At 36.4% G+C, this 27164-nt stretch overlaps 1 pseudogene; it reads left to right on the plus strand.

The window, feature by feature from the left end:
* Positions 1-238: 238 nt before the first annotated feature.
* Positions 239-27164, plus strand: part of LOC138923128 (nucleoporin p58/p45-like) — a 38157-nt pseudogene continuing 11231 nt past the window's right edge.

The following is a 27164-nucleotide window of genomic DNA, read 5'->3' on the forward strand; positions in this document are numbered from 1 at the left end:
TGCTATCTTCTCTATTAAATATTTATTCAAAGACAAATATGTTCTCCGAAAGGATTCCCTATGAATGACCACAAAATTAGCTTTTGTCCTAGTTCCTTCCTCTCAGGTTTGGCTCTCAAAATCTAATGAAAGAAGACACATACAACTCAATTAGTGAATTCCAAAACCTACATTACATAGGGTTTACTTAAGTGAAAGACTACCATCTAGATGCTCCATACTATGTGATGATCGACAAATGGAGAGAGCAGTGAGTGCTGAAGTATTCATGGAAGGCTTTATGGAGGAAGCAGGGCTTCTGCTTGTCACCGAGGATGATTATAATATAGATACAGAAATAATATACAACACAACACAAGTTAAAGAGGAAGGGGTGCTCCAAATGAAGGAAAACACAAGCAAAAGCATTGGTGTGAGATGACTATGTCATACTTATTGCACAGTTCTAACACAACTCTAATTAACCAAATAGCTTTTAAAGTCGAGATGTCAAGTAGATTAGTAGATTACGTGTGGTTATCCAGAAAACTTAAGTTTCTGAGTAGATCGTTGATGCAACCAAAAGGATTTTTAAGACACGTTTGGAGTACTGAGTCCACTGTTAGGACACTCTGAAGCCCTCTCAGCATATGGCATTCCCCCGTCCCTTGTGATTGGCTCACATCTAGAGATATAATCTAATTGCATCTGACAGAGGGAAGTTTATGATTTTCATTTGACGGCATTTGGAAGAAAAGTTCTCCCTTCTGAATAGTGTGCCGTACAGATGGGGCATCTGAAGGTAAGGCCCACCGATAGGGGATGATAACGCCAAGAGGATCATGAAACAATAGAGCAGAACACTGATCATAGGTCCCTGGAGCCTGGTCTCCTTCTGGACTGTTACACTAATTGAGCCAAGAAGTTCCTATTTTGTGTCTTCTTCCAGGAACTTAGAAAATGTTTCTCTCACATCTCATACACAGTCTCACATAAGGGAATTATTTTTGCTCTACTTTCAAAAGTATTTAGATTCTACTGCTTCACACCTCTCTACCCGGTCTCTCTAATCCAGACCGGCATCAGGTAGCAGCTGAATTAACATAACAGGCTCTTAGCTAGTCTCCCTTTTTCTACCCTTGTTCCTTCCCAGTCAGTTAACTGCACAGTTGGCAGTGATCTTTCAAATACAAAAATGAGATCTAACCACTTCTCTGCTCAGCCTTCTCTAAAAGCTCCCGGTTTCATGTGGAATAAAATCCAAAGTGCAGCCCGTGGTCTACGTGGCCGACGTGATTTGGAGCCTTGCTGCTTCCACGGTATCATGTCTTACTCCTCTGCTGCTGGTTTCCTCCTGCCATATGGCTGGGGTTTTTTCTGCTTATCAAATGCACAAAACACACGTTCATCTTATGGCCTGTGCACTTGCTGCTTCCTCTGCCTGAAACACAGTTTCACAAAATATTATTATGTCTTTTTCCCTCACTTCATTCATTTTCCTTATCAGAGAAGATTTGGCTTCCATTTAAAACCACACCCTGTCCTCATCGGTGCCAGATAATATTTTCATCATCCAGCTTTATTTTTCTTCAAAGTCCTTTTCGCTACTCGAGATGCTGGTTCTTTGCTGGTCTTCTATCCCCCCACTACCCCCTGGAATGTAAGTTTCCCAAGAACAGGAAGGTTCTGTTTTCTTCACTGATGTCTCTAGAACCCGGAGCAGGGCAAGCAATACATAGCATATGCTCTTAAATGGAATCAAACTGTTCTTCAAGCTAATGAGAGTTGTTCTTATTTCTTTTATGTCACTTTGGTACTAAAAGCACTTTCATTAGGTAAATGCCGATCTAATTAGTCTTTTCTAAAGTTTAGTAAAGAGAAGATTACATGTCCACGTGCAAAGAATACATTGTAAATCACATGATAGATCTTTAAAGTGAACTCTTTGTATTTAATATTTTCCATTAAAAGAAGTGTATTATACAGCTAAGAAAAACTGAAATAACAATTCACGGAAATCTTTTGTACTGGGAAAAGAAAAACAGCCAAGAATGAAATACTTCCCACTATAAAAATGTGGAGGTCTTTACTAAAAAAGAAAAAAAAGCCCACCACATTTCTCTACAAGTACTAAAGTATAGTTTTGTATTTCACAACAAACGATAACAATGATGTGATTTACAAGGATTCAGTTACATAAAAGCGAGAACTGAGGGACTATACGTTTCCGGAGCTCATCCTAAGAGTCAAGGTCTTTGCTGACTGCTTTACAAATATTACCTTATTTAACAACTTCAAACTTCTTTCTAGTGAATATTAGTTATTATTTTTCAGAAGAAAAAAGTGAAGTTCTGAAAGAAAGAAAAATTTCCCAAGGGCCCACACTCATACTTGACATTCAAATCTAAAGCTTCGAAACTCATTTGAAAAATGCTTTTTCCAATAAATATGGAAAGCTATTGGTATGCATACAAACATCATTAAAGTATTGTCTGCAAGGCCCTTTTTTTGGAAAATATTAAAATCCTTTCATGGTTTATCAATCTGAAGTAGTATATTTTGTTTATTGAAAAAACTAGCTCACTGATGTTGTACAGATAAGTAATGTTAGCTCTGCTCTAATTACTTAAAAATTTATGTAATTATATGAAGCAGATGACTAATACAAGGGAATAAACCTTGCATACAAAACTATGTTAGCAAGTGCTAGAGCCCTTTGTTAAAGTAAATTATATCAAGGATAGAGAGAGGACTAGAAAGGCAGACAAGAAACAACAGTGATGTTTATAGTTAACAATGACTAAGAGGTGAACTTTAAGTCTATTTACATACTTCTGTAAAGACGGAAGCATCAAAGAAAACGTCTTTTTACCGCAAACCAGAAGTATGGAGGAAACAAAAGAAGAAAATTACTCAACATGGAGAAAACTTTACTCAAAACATTATGTGATAACAGAAAATATACGGTGACCTAAAAAAGAAAATTATAGACAGATAAGCAACAATAATGGCATTACTAATGTCTTACGATTACTTACTATTTTAGAGACAAGAATACTAAAAGTTAGGTGATATCTGCGTTAAATTTTTACCAGTATGTGATACAAAATAAAATCAGCCTGTGTTCCTAGTTGTGGCTTTCCACACTGGGGCTGGAAGATTCTGACAGCTTGGGTCTGAAAATGTGTGAGGCTTTGAGCTTTGAGGTGTGTGAAAGCCTGGTCTCAAATCCCTTGCAGCGAGAACCCAGCCAAGTTCACGGGCATCTGCATCACACTGGGCTCCACCACCACAGCCACCCGTGAGACAATCATATCTGGGACAGAGGAGGCTAGTGCCACCACTCTTCCCCACGCTGTAATCATTCAAGGAGTAAAGACCCACTGAACAGACTCCTAAGTGCCAGGGTCTGTTTGAGCTTCTTCTGGCAGTTTCAATTTTGGAATTCTACATCTGCAACTTCAGCATCCACGTTTGCTCCTTCAAAGCTTTGGGAACTGTGCTTTTTGGATATGAGCCTGCCACTGGGCTCACTCTAGAAGGAAAAAATACAGGAATGCCAGTGACTGTAACTACTGGCTTAACTCTGGGAATGGCCAGACACAACATCTGCAGCTATGACATGTTCCAGTTTAGGAATCTGTAGGCCTGCAGCGAATGCTGCACCATTTACTCCACTTATTACCTGCGCTCAGCTGGTGGTGGCACTGTTTCACCTACTCTGTTATCAATTCCAGAAGCTTCCATGGGATTTACTCCACATGATTTGGGTGGAACAACAGCAAAAACAACAACCACATCAACAACCCCTTCTCTAGGGCTGGCTAGACCTAGACTTCGATTTCCAAGTGTGCTCACGCTTACACTCAGCCTTAGCTGCTTTAGGAGGTTTGCTTTTCCAAAATCCAAACACAGCAACATCCAAATTTGGACAGGATGCTATCGGCATGCCATTGGTAACTGCTGTAGCTATTTCACTGTGGCCAATGAAGACCTTAGTGATGTAGATTTCAGTAGTTCATCATATAAAAAGTGACAAAAAGGGAACATGATCAGATGATAAAAAAGTACCAAAGGATGAAAATCTCCCTCACGTCATTGTCCAGGATGTGGAAAATCTTCAGAAGTTTGTGAAGGAACAAAAGTGGATACAAAAAGAAATCTTTAAAGCAAGGATTAAAGTATAAGAAGGTATTAAGGCTTTAAAGCAACTTCTGCCATTGGCTGCCAGCAGATGAGATAAAAAGGCAGAACTCTCAATATCAACAACTTGAAAATAGAAATTACTCAGGGGCTAAACAAGGCAGACACAGCTTTCAGAACCCAGGAACTATTATCCGGACTTCAAAATGAAAATACATAGAGCTTCTTCAGACTGCTTCACAATCACAGCTCAGCAACTTCAGGTGCAGCTTTAGCAGCACACACAGCAGACTGAAGAACTGGAAAACTGTCCTGCCACTTAAACAAATAATTCACGCAACCTCCCAAGATTTGTCAAGGGCTCTGCAGGAAACTGAGAAAAATTTGTAGCTTTGGCTGTACAACTTCAGCCTATTATTAAACATGTGAAGGTGTGGGGCTGGCCTGGTGGCGCAGCAGTTAAGTTCGCGCACTCCGGTTTGGCAGCCTGGATTTGCCTGTTCAGATCCCAGGTGCAGACCTATGCACCGCTTATCAAGCCATGCCGAGGCAAGCATCCCACATATAAAGTAGAGGAAGATGGGCACGGAGTTAGCTCAGGGCCAGTCTTCTTCAGCAAAAAGAGGATTGGTGGCAGATGTTAGCTCAAGGCTAATCTTCCTCAAAAAAAAAAAAAAGGTAAAGGGGCTGGAAGAACATTACCTTCACTACAGAAAAATGTTGGGAGATGCTATAGATCTGTTTGAAGTCAGGCCAGCAGAAGCCAAGAAGTGGCAGAATGCACCCAGGGTTACTATTAGACCCACCCTTCTCAGTGACACACAATGAAGCAGCCATCACCAGCACTCCAACACTTAGGATAGCAAGGCTGGCAACAGTGCTTCAGCCACTTCTGGGGTGTAGTTTAACACAGATTCAATGCGGGTATTGGCATTGAGTTCCAGGTAAGTGGCTTAGGGTCTTCAAACTGAAAGTTTTGGAACTAGTTCTCATTTTAGAAACAGCACCATTACGGCCACAATTGGATTTGAAAAAATAAACTGTCAGTAATCTTAGTGCAAGCTTTGGCAGCTCAAGCCCCCCTGCATTAGCTTCAGAAGCTCTAGCATGACAGTCCCGAGCGGCTGGTCTTACAGGGTGCCCGGTCCTCCCTGCAGGTTTTGGACCAGGAGGGCAGCTTCTTCACTTGAAGAAACCTCCAACTGGAAAGAAAACAAGAAAAATGATATATATATGAGCTGATGTGTTAGAAACCATGGCAGCATTGTTCACTCTGTGACTCTATTTTTCTAAAATTGCTGCAGTAATTAAATTGCACCTCAGGAGACTTATAACATTTTGACATTTTTCCCTTCTCTGGAATTTGAACTCCTTTCATATTTGCCACACTGAACAATTCATTTTTCTGTGAATATAAAAGCCAGTTGCATATTTTTCCTTCTTTTGTAAGCCATATTCTGATTACATCTCTGACCAGGAAAGCCTATCATTTAGCCAAGTGTCAATAGCTGTGTTTTTGTTGATATGGTTGACACTACGTAAACATATGCATAGTTGTTTCTCGTACAGATGGAATGATCTCTAGTGTTTATAGTAGGATCAACATGTTCTTTGACAAAGGCCCCTGGAACCACACTGAAGGACATCTTCTGTACAGAGTACTATACACATTTGTGCACGAGTATAAAATATGAATTCATAGAAAGAAACTCTTGGCTCAAGCTATTTCCCTTTTTTAAGGGTATTCCATTTTTCATGGTTTAAACTCCAAATCTTCCCTGCCTGTAGAAAGATGAATTAGAGACACCAAGTTACTGAAATTGGTTGCTTAAAAACTTGTTGAAATACTTCCTGGCCTAAATGTTTGGCGGACTCAACTTCGCTGTTCCTGGTCTTTTCCATTTTTGTTTCCACCTTGACCTTTGGCAGCCTCTCCAAAGGGAGAACTCTGTGAATTTTGTCAAATAAACTTTTATTATCCTGTGTTGGTCACCGTTATGATGTGATGTGAAGTGGGTTTTGTTTCCACCTCTGAGATGAATCTTCAGAAGCGTAATTGCACCATAATCATATTGATTGCATGTGGGAGAAGGACGTATTTCTACTTTAGGGGAAACTTTACAGGTTTTTCCAATGCAGAGTGATTTCTTACACAGCGATTAATGCTGACTCTAAATGGAGCAGCTTATATGTCTCTTAACATCATAATGGCTTAGTACAGATTAGAAAAGCAACACATTTAAAAAAATATTCTTTGTACCGTCTCTGACCTCTTCCCCGTCTTCCCAGTGACAAGAGAGCCAGGTCGTAATGTGCAGGCAGGTCAGGCTGCATCTGTGTAATGTGCCTGTGATAACATTAACAAGAGAAGCAGAATGGATAAAAAGGAGAGCCGTGGAAACAGAAACTGCCTTATCCCTGGTTTAAGAGAAAAGCAATTAAATTGACCTATTTACCTTTCAAGTGCAGTTTCCCAATGTAAGTTGAACGTGGAATGTCATTGAAAATGGTTTAATTTTTTATATGGGTTTAATAATATGTATTAAGCGAACACTTTCAGAATCATTTTCACAAAGACACTAATTTTCTAAAATAGATATTGTACATACGTAAATGATTTTTAGTAAAGACTAGCTGGTTTTGTTTATAAAAGTGCTGTAAAACTGTTTTATTTATCTGCTTATAGCAATGGTTGGCTTTTCTGAATGAAATTTTTGCACCTTGATGCATCATAATTAGAAAAGATACTTGTTTCTGAGCACTTAAACTTGTTTTTATTTTTTCATACCTCTCTATTACTGCAATCTCCAAGTCTAGATTGTGGAAAAGGGCATGAAAAAATGTGATTTTTGTGAATTACTATCAGAATTAACTGCATGATCACATCAACATTTTTTAAAAGGACATTGCATTGGTCTGCAAAAATCCAAATATATTTCTTACTTAATGTAATTCGCATTTTAATGTATTAAGCTACTAGAAGTTTTGCAATACAGTGATTCATGACAGGAGTTTAAATGGGTTGTCATTATCCTCATTGTCTTCATTTTGTCCAGTCTACCATCATGTAAACAATAAAGCTTAGTGTGTCAATTGTTGTTAAAACATAAAATCAATATATTCAAGGCAGGCATATGAAAGGATTTGAAAGTTATTGAGATAAATTGTGCATTCTCAATATGGCTTTGCAATCTTTACTTTCTGATGACATGGAAGTCATGGTAGTGACCCAGGTCACTGACCAGAGGACCTGTAGGGCTGATGTGGTTGACCACCTTGTTTGACCTCATTATTCCACTACCAGTGCCACAAATCCCTTTACCTTTAGCACTGGTTTACCATAGAAAAGTCAAAGAATTATATAGTTCAGAAAACTCTACTCTTCTCAAAGTGGTATATTATTTAATATAGAAACACCTCTTTTCCATTACAAATTCCACAACCTTCAAGGGCTCTTGGCATCTTATGACATTGACTGTGACATCTGCTCTAGAAGGCATTGCTCCATTTTCCCTTGTGTCAAAAATCGTATAACTTCTACATATGAGCTGAGAAATTTGAAATAATCTGTGACAAAATGAGTATGGCTTATCAAGGGAGGCCCGCATCCCCACCCCTGTTTAAGAGATAACAACTTTCAAGTGACAGAATGCTGTACCATAGACTGCTTCTGCATAATCACGGGAGAGAAACTCCCCAGAGCAGCTTGGTCTCCAGATCCCTGCTGTCTGGATAGTTCTGCCATCTCCATCTGAAGTCACTCTCAATATAGGCAGTTTCACTTTCAAGTAGGAATAATCAAGGAAATAACAAGAAAGCAGTGCCTAGCACAGCCTTCTCTGCTAAATCCTTGTAGGGAAGGCTAAAATGGGGCTTTCTGCTGCCAGCACATTAGGACTTAGATGCACAGAAAGGTCTTGATTAGAGAAAGGAGAGGGACTTTGCAATTTCTGTTACAAGAGAGGTGGAGCAGATAGTCTGACTGTGGAGATTTGGGTCAGGTATGGGCAAACACACCGGGCAAACTGGGAAGTCATTTCTCCCTACTTTATTTTCTCTGCTGTTTTTCTATTACCAACCTGCTTTTTGTTTGTTCACTCATTTATTCCACAAATGTTTATTTTTTAAAACATTTATGTTAACAATTGGACATCAGGACTACTGGACATGTCATCAAGTAATTTATAATAAATGTTTTGCCACTGCCAAAAAATTTTTAAATTTGCTACCATCCACATTTTTTCTTATATAAATCATATATCAGTGCTTCTTTACTTTTAATGTGTGTACGAATCACTCGAATGTTTTATTTATATGTAGATTCTTATTTAGTAGGTTTCCAAGGATAAGGAGGGGTTGAGTTTCTATATCTCTAATGAGTTCCCAGGTCCACGGTTGCTAACTGTCTGTAGACTATACTTTGTGAAGCAAGAATCTAAATTATCTTTTCTTCCTCTTCTATAATTTTCTTTTGAGTCTCATACCTCTATAATTCCAAGACTCAATACCTTATTGTGATCATTGAAAAGGTTTATCTTTGACTTCCCATATCCAATTGGTCCCCAAACTTGCTATACTCTTCCTTCTCAATGCCTCATACGCCTGTTCTCTCCTTAACACTGTACTCTCCTAACTCTAATTCACATCACTTCATGTCACAAATGTTTATTGTTCATCTACTATGTCTCAGCCACTGAAACCATATCAGAGAATGTCCCTGTTATCCTAGATTTCAATCTTGCCTCTCTAATTTCTAGTGTTTATCTCCAATTTCTTTCTCTCACTTATTTTCTCTAGTCTTATTTTCTCCCTTGCTCATTTCAAACAGCTTTATAACTCCTTCTCCATGCACGTGCCCCCCACCACCCCATTAGAAACTTGGAGGTGTAAAAAGTAGAGATCAAGACTACTTCTCATAATCCAATACATGTTATGGCTAATGGACAATATTAGCAAGAGACGGGATGTTTCATCTTATCTCCTCTACTCTGAAGAATCAAAAAGACTTAAGCTACTCACTAAGATATAACCAAGATGGCATTTGGAGCATGGTTGAACTTTGAGGACCTTGGCTGTACATAGAAGAAACAGGACCAGTGTGCAGGGAAGAGAGGGTATTGAAGAAACAAACAAAAAAGAGCTTCATGGGAATAGTTAAGAGGGAGGAGGAAGGAGAGAAGAAAGAGAAGGTATTTCTGAATTTCCACCAAAATAGACCTTAAAGATAACTTGATGTGATGAATGAAGAAATTTAATGCATAAACTTTTGGATTCCATGTATTTTTAAGATAATTAATATCAAAACGCCATCTAGAAAGTAATGAACAATCTAATTCATAACAATGATATAATAATTAAAAGAATGAAAATGTTTTAGAAAAATATAGGTAGGCCTTAGATTTAGTGGGATGACATATTTCCTAATAGAGTCATAAAGAGGAGGTACCCAAGGCTGCATGCTATTTGAAGTTCTGCCCCCATTATTTAGTCTCTGTTAAGTACAACTTATCTTAACACAAATTTTTACAATCTCTTCTAGAATATAGAAGAACAGGAAACACTTTCCAGCTCATTTTACGAGGGCAGTATTATCGTGATAGCAAAACAAGACAAAGACAATACAAAAAATAAAAACTACTGACCAATATATTTTATGAACTTAGATTCAAAGAATGCTCAATAAAATATTAATAAATCAAATGAAAAATGTATAAAAAATTATAAACCATGACCAAGTGGGATTTATTCCAGGTGTTGCAAGACTATTTCAACACTTGAAAACCATCAGTGTGATCCACCATATCAATAGGCTGAAAAAGAAAAATCATATGATTATTTTAGTTGATGGAGAAAGAAACATTTGACAAATCCAACATCCATTCACGATTTAAAAAAAGTCTCAGTAACTTAGAAATAGAGTGGAACTATGTTAACTTTGCAAAGATCACCTACAAAACAATCTGCAGGATTCTTAAGGATGAAAGACTATGATCAGAAAAAAGATGGAGATGTTCAAACTCAGCATTCTTATTCAATATAGTACTGAAAGTTCTAGCCACTGTAGTAAGGGAAAATAATCAGTAAAAGGCACACTAATTAGAAGGAAAAAGTAAAACTGACTCTGTTTGAAGATGCGATAATTGGCTATGTAGAAAATGCCAATGAATCTAAAAATAACAATAACAACAAAACCACTAGGACCAAGAGTGAGTTCAGCAAATTTGCAAGATATAAGATCAACACACAAAAATCAATTGCTTTTCTATTTACTAAATATAAGTTTGTGGAAACTAAAATTAAAAGCACAATAACATTTAACATCACTCCTAAGAACATGAAATACTTAAATATAAACTTAACAAAGAATGCATAAGATCTATATGCTGAAAATTATAAATAGAGAGAAATACCATGTTCATGGATTAGAAGACTTAACCTAGTAAAGATATCAATTCTCCCTAAATTAATCTGAAGATTAAATGCATTTTCTATCAAAATTCCATCAAGATATTTAGTAGATATAGACAAATTTAATCAAAAATTTATATGGAAAGCCACAAGCCATAGAATAGTGGGAAAGAATCTTGAAAAAGAAGAATAGAGTAGAATGAAGCACTCTACCTGATCTTAAAGTCTAATATGTAGCTTCAGTAATCAAGACTGTGATATTGGCAAAGGGATAGAAACATAGATAGGTGAAACAGAAAAGAGAACACATAAATAGACCCTCACAATTATTCCCAACTGATTTTTGACAAAAGTGCAAAAGAAATTAATGAATGAAGGATAGCCTTTCTGACATTGACATATGATGCTAGAGCAATTGGACATCCAAAGGGGAAAGAAAAAATGAACCTCCAAAAGGGATCATAGACATAACTATAAAACTTAAAACTTTTACAAACGCATAGAAGAAATTTTTCAGAGTCTTGGGCTAGCCAAAATGTTATTAGACTTGGCTTTAAAACTCACGATCCAGGGGCCAACCTGGTGCTTCAGTGGTTAAGTTCTCACATTCCGGTTCAGTGCCCCAGGATTCACCAGTTCGGATCCTGGGTGCGAGCCTATGCACCACACATCAAGCCATGCTGTGGCAGGCATCCTACATATAAAGCAGAGAAAGATGGGCATGAATGTTAGGTCAGGAGGAGTCTTCCTCAGCAAAAAAGAGGAGGATTGGTGGCAGATTTTACCTCAGGGCTAATCTTCCTCAAAAAAAACGAAAGAAAGAAAGAAAGAAAGAAAGACTCATGATCCATCAAAGGAAAACTTATGAATTTAGCTTTATCAAAATTAAAAACTTTTACTCTGTTCAAGCCCAAATGAAAAGGATGAAAAGACAAGCTACAAACTGTGGGAAATTATTTTTAAACTGCATATCCAACAAAAGACTATATCTAGAATATATAAAGAACTATAAACACTCAACACTAAAAAAAAAATCCAATTGGATCATGGGAAAAAGACCACAAACAGACATTTCACAGAAGAGGATATAATGACAGCAAATAAGTACAGCCATGCATTGCATAACAACATTTTAGTCAACAACAGACTGCATATATGATGGTGATCCCATAAGATTAGTACCATACAGCCTAGGCGTGTAGTAGGTTATACCATCCAGGTTTGCGTAAGCGCGCTCTATGAAGTTTGCACAATGACAAAATTACTTAATGATACATTCCTCAGAACATATTCCCTTCATTAAGCGACACATGATTGCATGTGGAAAGATGTTCAACCTCATTAGCCATTATAGAAATGCAAATTAAAACCATAATGAGACATCACTACACACTTATCAGAATGACTAAAATAAAAAATAATGACGATACCAAATGCTGGTGATGACATAGAGACATTGGATCCCTCACATATTGCTGATGGCAAGGTAAAATGACACAGGCATCTGGAAAACAGTTTGACAATTCCTTATAAAACTAAACAGGCAACCACCACCCAAGTTGTGTGCACTCTTAGGCACTTTTTCCCAAGGAAACGAAAGCTGCTTTTCACAGAAAAATTTGTGCATGAGTGATTACAGCAGTTTTTTTCATAATAGTCAAAACCTGAAAATTACTTGATTGTCCTTCAACAGGTGAATGGTTAACAAACTGTGTGCATCCATACCATTGAATACCACTCAGTATAAAAAGGAATGCACTACTGATGCCTGCAACAGATAGGATGAATTTCCAGGGTATAATGCTGAGTGAAACGTCAACCTTAAAAGCCTGCATACTGTATGATTCCATTTATATAACATTCTGGAAATGCCAAAATTTAAAAATAGAGAACAAGTTAGTGGTCAAGAATGCTTAGAGAACTGAGGAGAGGAGAGGGAGGTAGATGTGACTACAAAAGAGATAGTTTTAATGATAGAACTCTTGTAGTGATGTCTGGCTGCCATATTGTACAATAGTTTTGTAAGATGTTACCTTTGGAGAAAGCTGGGTAGAAAATGCATGTGTGGACTCTGTATTATTTTTTACCATTGCGTGAGAATCTACACTTAAGTCAAAATCAAATGTTTAATTTAAGAAATTATCTTCTTTTTTCTTCTTTTTTTTAACCCTTCTCCCCAAAGCCCCAGTATATAATTGTATATCCTAGTTGCAAGTCATTCTAGTTCTTCTATGTGGGATGCCACCACAGCACGGCTTGACGAGCTGTGTGTAGGTCTGCACCCAGGATCCAAACTGGCAAACCCCAGGCCACTGAAGCAGAGGGAGCAAACTTAACCGCTTTGCCACAGGGCTGGCCCGCATCATTTCTTTTTGTATTAGTTATTTTATGTTGTGGCAAAGCTTAAAACTATTTTTAATACAGGTATATTCAAATGACATGACTTTGTCCAGCACTGTGATATACATGTTTCCTTCAAGATTATTTGTTACCAACATATCTACTGATTTAATCTGAGAACACAAATGTTTGTAAGATGTGCCTTTTAAATGATTCTTTTTTTTTGTTTTTTTGAGGAAGATTAGCCCTGAGCTAACTACTGCCAGTCCTCCTCTTTTTTGCTGAGGAAACCTGGCCCTGAGCTAACATCCATGCGCATCTTCCTCTACTTTTTTTTTATATGTGGGACACCTACCACAACATGGCATGCCAAGTGGTGCCATGTCCACACCCGGGATCCAAATGGCAAACCCCAGGCTGCCGAGAACTGGAACATGCACACTTAACCGCTGCACCGTGAGGCCGGCCCCTAAATGATTCTTAGTGAAGAAAAATAAATATCCATGGATCCTCTCAAGACAGAATAGTCAAGATTCAAAGATTAACCTTATGATAACCATGAATTATTAACAAATGCCAAGAACCCTTCTTCTTTATACCTCCACCAACAAACAATAGCAAACTAGCTATCTGAATGTCTTCTTGTTCCCAGAATAATTTTTTGTTTCCTTTCTGAATTATTACTTTCTATTTGTAGGTTTTCCCCTAAATTTAAATAAATAATGCCACCTGTGCTCCACCCCCTACTGATTTCTCAATGCACCCATATGATTTCCGCTTTTCAGTGTCACATCATCACCGTAAATCTAAATTATGGAGGTCACATGGGTGCATTTTTATAGCTGACAAATGATTCTGAGTCATTTCTGCTCCTGCTGTGTCACTAGAGATATACATAAAAACCAAAGTTCAGATGAAATTATTAATTTTCCCTCTTACATAGTAAGATAAATGAAACTTGGATTAAATAACACAAAGCAGCCAGTTTTCTTTTTCTGTAGGGGGAAGGGTCAGAGGTTCTATGATTGTAAAATTACTCTAGCAGCATCAGGATCCTTCTATCAATTCAAGAAAGAACAGACACTGAAATCCATTTTATAGATATTAACCCACTGATTCTGATGCTATTTCCTAGATTTTTGCAAAAGCCACCTAATTCTTCTCTTTGCTACTGTACTTTCCATGTTCCTACAAAACTTCTAGAATAGAAAACAAGTATCATATGATTCCTCTTTTTAAAACTTTCCAATGGTTTCCAGTGACATTCAGAATGAAATTCACACTCTATAGCAGGGTGGACAAGACCCTACCTGACCGAAACCCACTCTCGCTCTCCTTCACTACATACTATGCACATTGACCTTTGCGTCATTACTCAAACACTGCAAGTTTATTCCTATTCAGATGTTTTACTTGTTATTAGCTCTGACTGGAACCTTCTTCCCTCCACGTTCATACAATTTGTTTCTTTCTTCTTAATACCTGTCTGCTTAAATATTCTCTCCTCAGAGAGACATTAACTTATATCCTAGACATTAACATGATTTTTGTAATATTACTGCCTTTCTTTTCACTTTCTTTTCCATTACTCTTATTTTCTTCAGAGCTTTTGTAAATATCTGGAATTATACTGACTCTTTAACCTACTTTCTTATTATTTTTCTTCATCCAAGAGTCTAAAAGCCCAGAAGAATATGAACGTTGTTTATGGTCTCACCGTTGTTTTCCAGAAGCTAGAATAGTGCTTAGTGCATATTAGATGTTTACTAACTGTTTCTAAATGAGTGAATGAATAGTAGTAGGAATGATGAGAAGAGATTAACAATGCTTCTCATGGTAAATGATTGTTTAGTTATTCAGCCAAAGAGAAGAGATGGGATTGGCATAGTGACTGAATTTAAAGTAGCTTCGACATTCATTAGCCCAATGACCTTGAGTAAGAATTTAATCTGTTCAAATCTCAGTTTCTTCAGCCATAAAAATGAAATATTATATCTATCTTTCAAGGTTAGAATATTGTAAGAAAATGACATTAAATATTAGTTATTCAATAGCTGTCAATTGTAAAAGTTAACTTTGTTATAGTCCTGGAATAGAGAAATGATGGGTCCAGTAAGGATTCTGATGTGAGGTCGACAGGATAAAACATAAAGAAGATTTAAAATTTTCAGAATAAGAATGATGATAGAGGAAATTCCTGAATAGAACCCGTATTGAGACACTTAGTTAAGGGATCCTCAGTAAAAATTTCTGTAACTCCTTGGTGGCAAAGGGCTGAAGTTAAAACAGAACTTTATACTGGTATATCACACTGTTACTGGTGGGTGCATGTACATATGATTGCATGTTTCTGTCATTTAATAAATTATATGCATTGGTTCAGGACCTATGAAATAATCAGTTTCGGAAGTATTGATTTTTATTCATTTCAGGGATTATTAAAGGAAAGTCCCTGAGCTCAAATTGTAGTTAACAAATGGACAACATATTTTTCCTAGAATCATGCCTGAAACCCATCTATATCTGATTAGGTGTATCTTGTGTCACATATTACTTAAGTCAGTCTGGAGTATGTCATTTCTGTGGTAATTTCTTTTACCTTCTTTTCTTGAAATGTTCTAGCCACTTGAAGAAGAAAGCCAGAAAACCGCTAGAATTTCACCCAGTGCTCTTTTCCCTGTAAACTATGCTAAAATCTCAAGTAAAACGATACTCCAAGAAGGGAAATTATTTTACCTGCTGGCTAAATTAGAGCAGTAGAATAAGACATTGTACTTTATAATAATATTAATATGGAAAATTTATTTTTTTCTAATATACCAAGTGCTGTGTTGATATATGAACCATCTTATTTAATCCTCACAAAATCCCCATATGTTGAGTAATGTTATTATGCTCATTTTTACTGATCGAAAAACTGAGACTGATAAAGGTCAAGTGACTTGCTCATGTTTACCCGAGACAGTGTCTAGAACCAGGGTTTGAAGTGAGAGTTCACAGACTTTTCAGTTTGACTTTATTTAAATCTATGACTAATTTAGCCACTGCCCAGTTACTCTTAGACCTTCTGAGTTTACAGTATACAATCTCTGATACTTAGCCTGCTCTAGCTACTTTAAATCCCATATTAGAGTGAGAAGGAAAAGAGAAACAAGGTTAATAACATACAAACAACTGGATTACATAACGAAGTGAATGCCAGCAATATTCTCATTTGCCTCAGACTCAACCAGCACTTTGTCAAAAAATCAGTTAATTTTCAATTTTGTAACATAGTTTAACTTCTTTCGATGATTTTTTTTCATGTTTGATATTTACAGTAATTCACCTTATTTCTGAGGGAAAGGTGGTTGAGATATTCGCTCTGAGACGTTAGTCGCAAAGGGGAAAAGGATGTTCTATCTCACAGTTGAAAGTGAAAGTCAAAATTCAGAGGCAAAAGTTACTATGGAAAGACGAGAGAGAAAAAGACTTGCTTCGGGACAAGCAGTAACATACATGGAGTTTTGCTTCAAAAACAATAAGAATCTTGACTTGGAATTCCTCTTAAAATTTGAGATGAAAGTGCAGATTCTGCTAGGCTATTCCTAGATATTGAAAGCTCCGCTCTTAAATAGGTCTAATTACTTGAAAACTATGCCTTATTCTGAATTTACTTTGCCAGTCCATAAATTTCACTTCTAGGCCCTACATCTATATTCCAGAAATGAACCAAATGAGTCCATTGCCTCTTCAACATGACAGCCCTACAAACAATGGAAAATTGTCATCTCTTCTTATTCTTCTGTAACAGGCCTTTTCTTTAGGAGGCCTCTTCCAAATTCAAGGAAAATAAGGTCAGTTGGAATTCTCTATCAAAACTTATTAACAGAGCCTTTTTAAAAGCAGCTGAAAATAAACTGAATACAACTGAGTCAAAGTATATTAAATATTCAATAAGAAAGGGTAGCAGCTTTCTTTTACTTGTTTTTTATCGCTTTATATTTTTAATTATGACTGACAAAGTAGATTAACTTAAAGTTCTGTTACAGTGAATAACTGTTCTGTAAGTGGACACTGGTGTGATATTTTCATATGGATCCTCTGTTATTTAATTCCACAGCCCAACTCGTAAACGCAGTGACCATAAAGCAGAAATGTCACCTAGAGACATGAAAAAGGGAAAAGTCACAGGAAAAGAAGTATCTACCCTTTAAGAACTTTGTTATTTATTTCACTTACTTCCCCAAAAGGTAGCATTTCATGGTTTACCTTAAACTTCAATTAGATATCATATAGGTTCTTTTTCCCCATCTTCTCCCCCTAACCCTGCTTAAAATCCTCTAGCGACTTTTAGAATAAGGTAAAAATCCTTAACACGGATTGCAGAGTCCAGATTTCAAGATGCTGCATAGTCTGATCTCTCCAATTTGCACAGCTTGAGTTCATTCAACACTCTCCTTAGCTCTCAGCAACAATATCACACTGGCCTTCTTTCAGGTTGTTGATCGTGTGTCCTCCCACCACAGCGGGTTCTCATGCCTGCACCCTCAGCCGTTTTAACCTGGTAGACACCTTCTCACCCTTTAGATCTTGGTCAAATAACGTTTCCTACAGAAAGCCCTCCTGGACCACCCTTTCCTTCATATGACTAGCACTATTTATTTCTGTGATTATTTGGTTCATAGTTTCCTCTCCCAAGAGAGGGACGTTGCTGGTTTGACTTTTCATTTTATCCCTACATAAAACACATTGTCTGATCCATATTAGGTACTCAATAAATATTTCTTGGAAGTATAAAGGAATAAGCAAGCTGGATATTATGGACTCTGTCTGCTGGTTCTACTGTAACTTGATCCTCTGTTATTCTGATAATTATAATGAAATTTTATTGCTATATTTTTCATATGAAAGTAGGAAAAGAGTCAGCAGTCATATGAGTTACTGTTCTATGATGATATCTTCTAAGGGTGTAATTTTTGACATGTGTGTTAAATAGAAACTTAAGTACTTTCAAACATTTCCTCCTTTTTGGCAATCTGTTTATGTGACATTTTACTTTTAACTAGTTAACTGAGTCATGAAGAATGCCTTCACTGATACGTGTACACACACATACGTGCACACACACACGTAACATCAGTAGTCTATGATATGAATGCTTGAATATAATATGCCTCCAAATCAAATTTATCTTTTATTCTTAGCCCCTGAACCCTTGCCTGAAAGAGACAGATATGTGTGAAACTGTGCATAGTGTGCAAATGAGTGGAAAAGGGAGTGAGGGAAACTCTAATAAACTGTTTACTTACTATGCGTCAGAAACAGTTCAAGTTGGGTTCTTTAGTTTGGGGTCTTTGTAATATTGTCTATTTAATCCTGGTAACAAATTTATGATGTAGGTATAAGCACAGAGAAGCAAATGATGCACAGAGAAATTAAGGAACTCGCCCAAAGCCCCACAGCTAGTCATGAAGAAGTGAAGATCCCCATGCTGGCATTCGAACACCAACAGGTGGTCTCAACTCTGAGGAAGAAATCATTTTCTCCCAAACACAGCCTTCCATCCACATTAATATGACTTTTTGTTTTATTTTGTTTTTTGTTGTTTTGCTTCCAATATGTGGTTTATTGTTGACCAAACTGTCATTAGGTGGCACATGACTGCATATGTAGCCATAGCTAAACAGACAGATGCATACTCTATACTGCTTTTTTACATATTTTGACATGTTCAGCAGCGCAGAAAATAAGCATTCTGAAAATGTCTTGATAATACTACTTGATTTTTGCAATGCCAACAAACTCCTTTGCTTATAGTCAAGTGCTATTTTAAAATTCAGTTCTAACTGAGTTTATGAATGGAGAGTAAAGCTATGTAAGTTGCTACAAAATGATAGAAGAATTTACAACACACTAATGTAGAGTTACAATGGTGTGGTAACACAGGAATAGAATTTCTAAATGTAAAGTCCAGTTTAAATCCTGGTCAATGCAGTTTTCACCATGATCCACGTCATGGATACTGTATTGTGCCACCCAGATAACACTTTAAGAAGAAAGGGCTTATTCCCTAGTTGCTGGGAAGGCTGCCACACAGCTGTCCTCCACTGTCACCCTCTTTGGGGATCACCATGTTGAGGAGATAAAATCCAATGCCCTGGCCACATCTGACCGCTGAAGTGTCATGCCAGATCCAGAACCCTCCATGGTGTCTACTGAGGCCTCCATTAGGACTGCATTGCCGCTCCACTTTTCCCTCTGCCTATCTTGCTTCTTTCTCCTCCCTTCCACAGATATTGATCTCAAGTACTCTTCCTAATAAATGCCATGCACACAAGTCTCCATGTCAGAGGGCTGGGAAATTCAACCTATGATAACCTTAATTTTCTTACCTATGAAATTTGGCTAATAACATTATTAGGCTAATAATATTATTACCTATTTTATAGGCTTTTTTTTTTCTCCCATGGGAAAGTGAAAATATTTTGAACTGGGAAGCATTATTTAAAATCAAGTTATGGCTATTTTTATGATTAGTCTTATCCAGGTGTTTTCCCTAAACCAACAGATCTCATAAAGCCCTTAGTCAACTTAATAGAAATTCAATCGTTATGTCAGTGAAAAAATATGCAGCCACCATCTATGAATGACACTTCATATCAACATTTACGTGCCTACGTGAATGCTCAAACATCCTCAGGGTGTGCATAGGATAGTCTTTCCCCGACTAATGAGCTAGTTCTCAAAACGTAGTAAGTATTTACTTTGCATCATTTTGCAGCACATAGTACATATCTTACTGTAGGCTATTTGACCCAGTTTCGGCACCACAGAATTAAAATCACAGTTTTAAGGTAGACGTAATGTGTGATCTTTAGAGAACTTTTATCCCCTTTGAGTTTTTAATAAACTCTCTGAGCTATAGCCCAAACTCTTTAGCTGGATTTGGTTGTCTGTCCCTTTGCGCAATGAAGTCCTTTAAACAGTATTACCAGGAGTTCCTTTCCTGAAGCCCGCCCTGCTCTGGAGGACACACATCAAAGAGAAGACATATTTTTCTGTGTGTAAGTCCTCGGCTAAAATATTCAACCTTAAAAATACATATCTCAGATCTCCAAGTAATTCATTTAGAAGGTTCATTGTAAGAACTTTTTCTGAAAGCAGTTATGTTCACATTATAAAGCTATTCAAATTAGTTTTTTAAAAATAATCAATCAATTCTAATTGTTCAATCAATTTCTGTTTGTTGCTATGGTAATTAAAGAATTAATATCTAATTGCATCTGCTTGACAATGAAAAATAGAAATGAAAAACTAAAAAAGAAATATTCCCGAGTCTTCAATTAATACAAAATTAATCTTTAAAAGTGTAGATATTTTAACTGAAATGAAAACCTGGTACTTAAAAGCATCTCTAAAATTGCTTTGTGCAGAAAATAGGCCCAAAATTCCAGACAACATCCCTGTTAGTGAACTGCTTTCAGGACCAAAACAACCACACAAAGATAAAATGACAATTTGAACAGAGGGAAGTAGAAATGTTCTCTCAAATCTTGTATTTAAGTGAAGATACAGGTCATATGAATGCGCTGTTTTTCAGATACCAGTGTGATGCTTCTGACCCACTGTGGAAAGAGTCTGCGCTCTGAGGTCCCTTCTCTCAGTGGCAGGTACTTGTTCTAAACCACCCGAGCATCTTTAGACTCATGGCACCAGAGGGGCAGCCAGTACACCTGGACTTGTCTGATTCGCCTGTACGGTCTGTAGGAAAAACTTTATGATAAAGAGTTAAAAATGAAGTTCCGTACTATGATAAAAAATATTATAGAGTCAAAATAAAACAATGATGAATTGAGAGCAATATTAAGATAAAGCGTTAGTTTAAAATGTTCAACAATTGAGAGTTTGTAAATAACCAACCTATGATCAATCTCTGGCTCTGGAAGACGTGATCATATTTGAAGAAATAGGACAATGATAATATTATTATTTTTAATGTAACAACATACAAGAGTATATACCATATGATGATACTTTAATGCAAATTAATATATAATTATAATAAAACTACTATTATTTTGATATAACATTTAAAAGTTTACAAAAAGCTTTGAAATATTTCCCTTTAGTTTCAATGTCCCTAGAATTGAATGGACAGGTGAACGGACTCCATGAGAACAATGATTAGAGATGGGCAATATCCTTTATGCCTTATCAAATCTCTCAGGAAGCTAGAAATATTGAAGTGGCCTAGACCTGAGTGTGACCAGCTGACAGTGTTGGACGAGTCTCAGCCTCTGATACAGCAGGATTGAAGGGACTGCCAAACTGATTGGGCCCTTCCCAGCAATGGTTCGTCAGAGATCACACAGAACGTTGTGCTTCTGCGGCTCAAGATGACAAGCTGTTTCTCACATCGGACTTGTAGAGTGAAAGAGAACAACTCAGCTTAATGAAGTGACAGATTTTGGCAGAATTCACATCGTGAGGAACTTGTGAGAAAATTTTAGAATTTAAACAAATGCCTTGGATGATGAAAGGATGTAAGAACTTAATGGAATTAAAAGCACTTCATAAAATATTACAGAAACCCATTTTAATCACATTAATCAAGCAATCTAATGCTAGACTTTATGTGAGAATTCAGTTGGAGTCTTTTCTTTCTGTAAGGGAAATCTTTTGAAGTTAGAATCAGACACATAGAAAAATTGTGTAGCAGTGTAGGAGGGAATTAAAGATAATACAATTGACGTCCTCTTCTGATTCTGTCACTAGGCTATGTGACATGGTAAAGTCTTATAATATAGCTAAACATTTGTCTCTTGCTAATCTGCAAAATGAAGATAATCTTCTAGAACCCAAGGGGAATCATAACTCATAAATTGGAAGCATCAGGCAAATTTTAATTAATTTACAAACTGTCAATTATTTTTAACTATTTAAGTAAAGAATTTATTTTGCCTTTCAGTTAACTGTACATGTGAAACCACATGGAGATTGCAGTCTTTCTTCCCTTTCCCTCTGGAGCAGAGGTTCCTCACGCCCCCTCTGTGACACAGAAAGGCTAAGTGCAGTTTCAATGAGTCACTTAAAGATTAACCTGAGTTAGATGACATGCCCTAGGGCTGTTTTTCAAACCTTCAGGGAGTTGTTACTTGCCTGACCTTGTATGCATTTTCCTAGAATCAAAAATTAACTGTGCTCAAATAGAATAAAATAGTAGTGCTAAAAAATTGAAGAATGTGACAAACATATTGTTCAAAGTGATTTCTCTTGCCAAATAAGTAGAGTGCACATAAAGAGAGGGGAATTTTCTTAACCTGATAAAAAACTATGTAGAAGAAAGCCAGAAACATTGCATTTCAAAGTAAACTGTCAAATGTGTTTCCTTTAAAATCAGTAACAATTTAAAGGTGCCAGTTATTAACATTTCTATAAAGCATTATACTAAAAGTTTGAAATGATATAATAACACAAAAAAAGCAAAAGAAGTAAGGGTTGAACAGAAGAAACAAATTGTCATTATTTACAAATAATATGTCTTCATTAAAAAAATCTACATATACAGTTCATCAGCAGCTGGGTAAAGCGTTGATATCTACAAATCGAAGCCATTTTTGCACACAATCAACTATCAGCTCAAATATATTTGTAAACTAAGATACCATTTAAATCATATGTAAAATATATAGGACTATGTCTAACAAATACTTAACATCTCCTTTATAAAGTAAAATAGAAAACTTTATTCAATCATTAAAAATACTTAACTAAATATTGGAAAGACGTCAATTTTGCCCAATTTGATCAATGTAATTGAAATCAAAATCTCAAATAGGGTTTTTGAAGCAGATGCACTTGACACAATTATACAAAATGTATATAAAAGAAAAAAAGGCCCAATTTATAGTCAAAAGACTCTTTAAAGAAGGAAACGAGATAACTCATCCTGTTAGATATTAAGATTTACACTAAAGCTATAGTAATTATGTCAATGTGGTATTCAACACTGGGACATATGAGGGCATAGAAATAGGCCTTCCTATTTATAGATCACTTACGATTGAAGGAATGATCCAAGTTAGGTGGGAGAGGATGGGCTATTTAATATATGGTGTGTTAAAGTTACATATATATGGGGGCTGGCCTGGTGGATCAGCGGTTAAGCTGGAACGTTCTGCTTCTTCCCCGGGGGTTCACTGGTTCAGATTCCTGGTGTGGACCCATGCTCTGCTTGTCAAGCCATGCTGTGGCAGGCGTCCCACATATAAAGTAGAGAAAGATGAGCATGGATGTTAGCTCAGGGCCAGTCTTCCTCAGCAAAAAGAGGAAGATTGGTGGCAGATGTTAGCTCAGGGCTAATCTTCCTCAAAAAAATCCAAAAAATTTAAGAACTACATATATATGGAAAAAATAAAATTGAATACCTACTTTCCACTGTGCACACATACACAAAAATTAAAGTAAATTAAAGACTTAAGTGCCTAAGGTAAAACTTGTAAACATTTAGTTGGCAATATCTTTAAAATCATTGGGGTAGGAAATAATTTCTTAAATAGAAATTTGACAGCACGGATCATGAAAAGATGATTAATTTGGCTACATTAAAATTAAGCATGTCTATGCATCGTAAACTGACCATAAAGAGAATGTAAAGACAAACTGCCTGATTGTGGAGAGGATGTCTGCATGACATATAACCAATTAAGAATTAACATGCAGAAATTTAACCCATAACTATATACCAGAAAATTAATCAAATGAAAAATTCATTAAAGACAGAAGCAGGCATCTTACAAAAGAGGAAATGGGACTCCCTAAGTTACTAGTAGGACAATAAACTGGTACAACCACGTTGCAAAACAGTTTGGAGTCACTTAATGAAGTTTACCATGTGTCTACATTATGTTCCAGAAATTCCGCTCCTAGATATATACTCAGAAAATCATTGCACATATGTGTCCAGAAGATGTTTATAATAATGGATATAACATCATCTTTTTTATCAGCAAAAACTGTTAACAGCCCAAATGTCTGTCAATGGTATAATGGGTAAATAAGTTATTGTATAGTTGCAACAAAGTTCTTATAACCCAACTGCATACATCTAAAGTTTTTAATATTCAAAAAATTATACCATGTGAAACAACAAAATCACAGAACAAAGATAAATATTTGTCTTTACATGTAACACAAAATAGGGAAAATTAAACCATAATTTTTTCAAGGATACATATTTACATAATAAAACTAAAGAAAATAAGAGGATGGTTAGTTAAGTATCCATGATGATATTAACTTTTAGTGGAAGGAGTGAGGGGATCTGAGCAAGGATTGATATGCTGAGCCCTCAAAGTTACTAATAAATTTGTTTTTAAACTGACTTAGGTCAATCAATACTTTTATACTATTTTTTTTTTCATTCTACCTGCATTCTTATTTTATGTAAGGTATGTTTCACCAAAAACAACAGCAAAATCTAAGATGCATTTATCATCTAAAGCGATAAGATTTGGTCTAATTTTCTTCCAGAGAAATATCAGTTTACGTCTGTGAGATGGTTTATTTTTGAACACTAAATCAGAAATTTGGGGAAGAAGGGGTTATTTTGCAGACATAAGTCACTCTTAGGAATCGAGTCATGAAATTCTGCTCCCAGAGTTCTGATCTATGAGGAATTTATTTTAAGTCTTTCCACAGTGACCACCATTCATACTTTCTTTTCTCTCATTTTCTTATATGGTAACTGCAGGGAAGAATTGCATCAGTCCCAGGCACAGCTTGGATATTGTGGTGTATTTCTTTTTCTTTTGCTTCATCTTCTCTTCTCTCTCCTCTTTCATCTCCAGACACTGAGTTTGAAAACAAATGAACTCTACCAAAGGTAGATGTCACCACAGACTGGAGAATTATTTTGTCTTTTACTCCCATTTAGGCTGACGGTATTTCTTCTCTGAAGAAGGGAGAACCCTTAATTAGCAATTAATTCCCTTAAGAATTTACTTAAAAAGACATGATAGTCATCATCAATTACCTGAAATTTTGACAGCAGAAGAGACAGGATTAAAGGAAATTAGTACTATGGCAGAATCTTCATAGCAAACTTCTAACCTTAATACATAATAATGTTTTTAGACTGTTAAAATAATTCAACCCTCTAAATCTTAAGACAGGATTCCTTAAAGACAAGTAAGATAAAACAAACAACAAAACAACAGAGTTTAGGCTGATCACTTGTCTCCTCCTGGTTCAAGAGCAAATGGAAATGCGGTAAATTATGGGACTTTTTCCATCCAGCAGAACTGCTCAGCAAAGCCAAGAACTATATGGGAGTAAGCACTTAACTTCTCCCGTAGAGCGAATAGGTTGATCAGCGGAATACTGTAAAAATGTATGGCAAAATGATTTCTTTTTCTCCTTTCTCTACTCTTTGCTTTTCTTCTCTCCTCTCTTTATTTTTAGGGAAAAATAAATAGAGAAGGAAATGAGTCATTAGCCTTCATAGTCTTTCATCCCTTTGAACTTCCCTGGGCCTACCTCCAACTGCTATACCTAAGTAAAACAAACTGCGATTGTTAGTTTTCCCAGCCACTCACATGCTATACACATATCAGCCAGAAGCAATTAATAAGTTTCTAGTGTCTATGACTAAAACGATAATGTCTGTCAAATGCACAACACAATCTCTGGCATGTTGTAGGTTCTCAGCCTCCATTAATCTTTTATTTCTCACTTTTTCTTGTTATTTGTTTTGTATTCAATCCAATAGCTTAAATACATCTCAGGGATTTGGTCTAAAAATTTATCAATCCTTAAAGAAGCTCTGAAGATAACGTGAGTGGAGTTTCTAATTATTATTTATTGTAAATAGGCCTCCCACAAGATTCTCTGGTATTTGATGGGGCACAATATGTAATTTCTTGGATAAACAAAAACGTTTGCAACTAAAAGAAGTCACTGCCACACACAAATCCTTGAACTTGCAAAAGTGTGGACTGAAACCCAAGACTGAGCCGCCTGACCTGTGTCTTTTCATGAGCACTCTAAAAGCATAACAATAATAAAGTGGAAAGCAAGTCCTTTCCTTTTTAGCTCACTTTGCTTAGCATTACATTGGTACTGGATTTACATCTCCCCTGTTATTTCTTTCAAGGGACTGAAGCAAATTCAGTGCCAGGTGGCTCTGTGGATTTGCATTGACTACTCAAGCTATTTTAACTTGGGATCGTTTTTTCTAACAATTGACTGCAGTGACAGCAGGAAATTGTCCCTACAGAAAAATCTAGACATGGTGGAAAAAAGAATTTAGTTTTGGAGACTTGTGCTCCCTTTTCACAAATACTGCAGTGATTAACATGGATCATATAGTGAATGAGAAGCTTGTGACAAGCAGTTGAGAAGATCTGCACTGGTCATTAGCAAGTGAAGGAAATCTCCAGGAGTCTGCGTGAGTAATTTGCAAGTGAGACAGTACCAAATGATATGTCTACCCCCTAGCTTTTTTTCCAAATGGCTGAAAATCCCTTGGTATAGGCATCAGTTTGGAAGTAGATGTGGAATTTTACTTAAACTACGTATAGTGAAGGATTGACCCTTTAGGTGTGAGACTTGGCAGCTGAGCTATATGGAAAATATATAAGTAGTGGAAGAAGAAACCCAAACACGAGGGAGAGGTGGATGCCAATGTATCCTTCCCGTCTGTGGCAGTCACTGTGGAGTGGTCGCAGAGGTTCAAAAACAGTGTACAAGCGCTCAGTGCATACCGAGTATACCAACATGCAGGATGCTGCCATGTTAATTCCCAAATGCAATTTGAGAGATTTTTTCTATTGAAATCTTGAAAGGGATAACAGCTGATTTTCTTTTTGTATATCAAGCTGCTCAGTTTGTATATGTAAGCTTTGAAATCGATGATAAAATTAGAAATCAGAGAATTTCAGATGAAATTTCAGAATGGACCACCACTTTCTAAATGTTAATCACACTGCCTTCCAAATATAGGTATTCAATAAATATTTGTTGAATTAAGCTGAATTCCAAAACAAACAGTTCTGCAGTTACTATTCAGTCTAAGAACTACTTAGGCTTATTCCCAAGGAAAATAAAAGGGAATACTTTTAAATTTTTCCTATACAGATGAGAATCACATGAATAATTTAAGTTTTAACAAGCTGAGAATCTGATAGTTTGGAAGCAGTAACCTGTTCTAACTATAGAATGTGGAGCAAGTCCTCGATATAAATTCTGTTATATTGGTTGTTTTCTTTTTAATCTTGATGCTGTGATGTTTGGAAAAAATAGCATAACCATGT

Source organism: Equus caballus, chromosome 2 (assembly GCF_041296265.1).
Source record: "Equus caballus isolate H_3958 breed thoroughbred chromosome 2, TB-T2T, whole genome shotgun sequence".
NCBI lineage: Eukaryota > Metazoa > Chordata > Mammalia > Perissodactyla > Equidae > Equus > Equus caballus.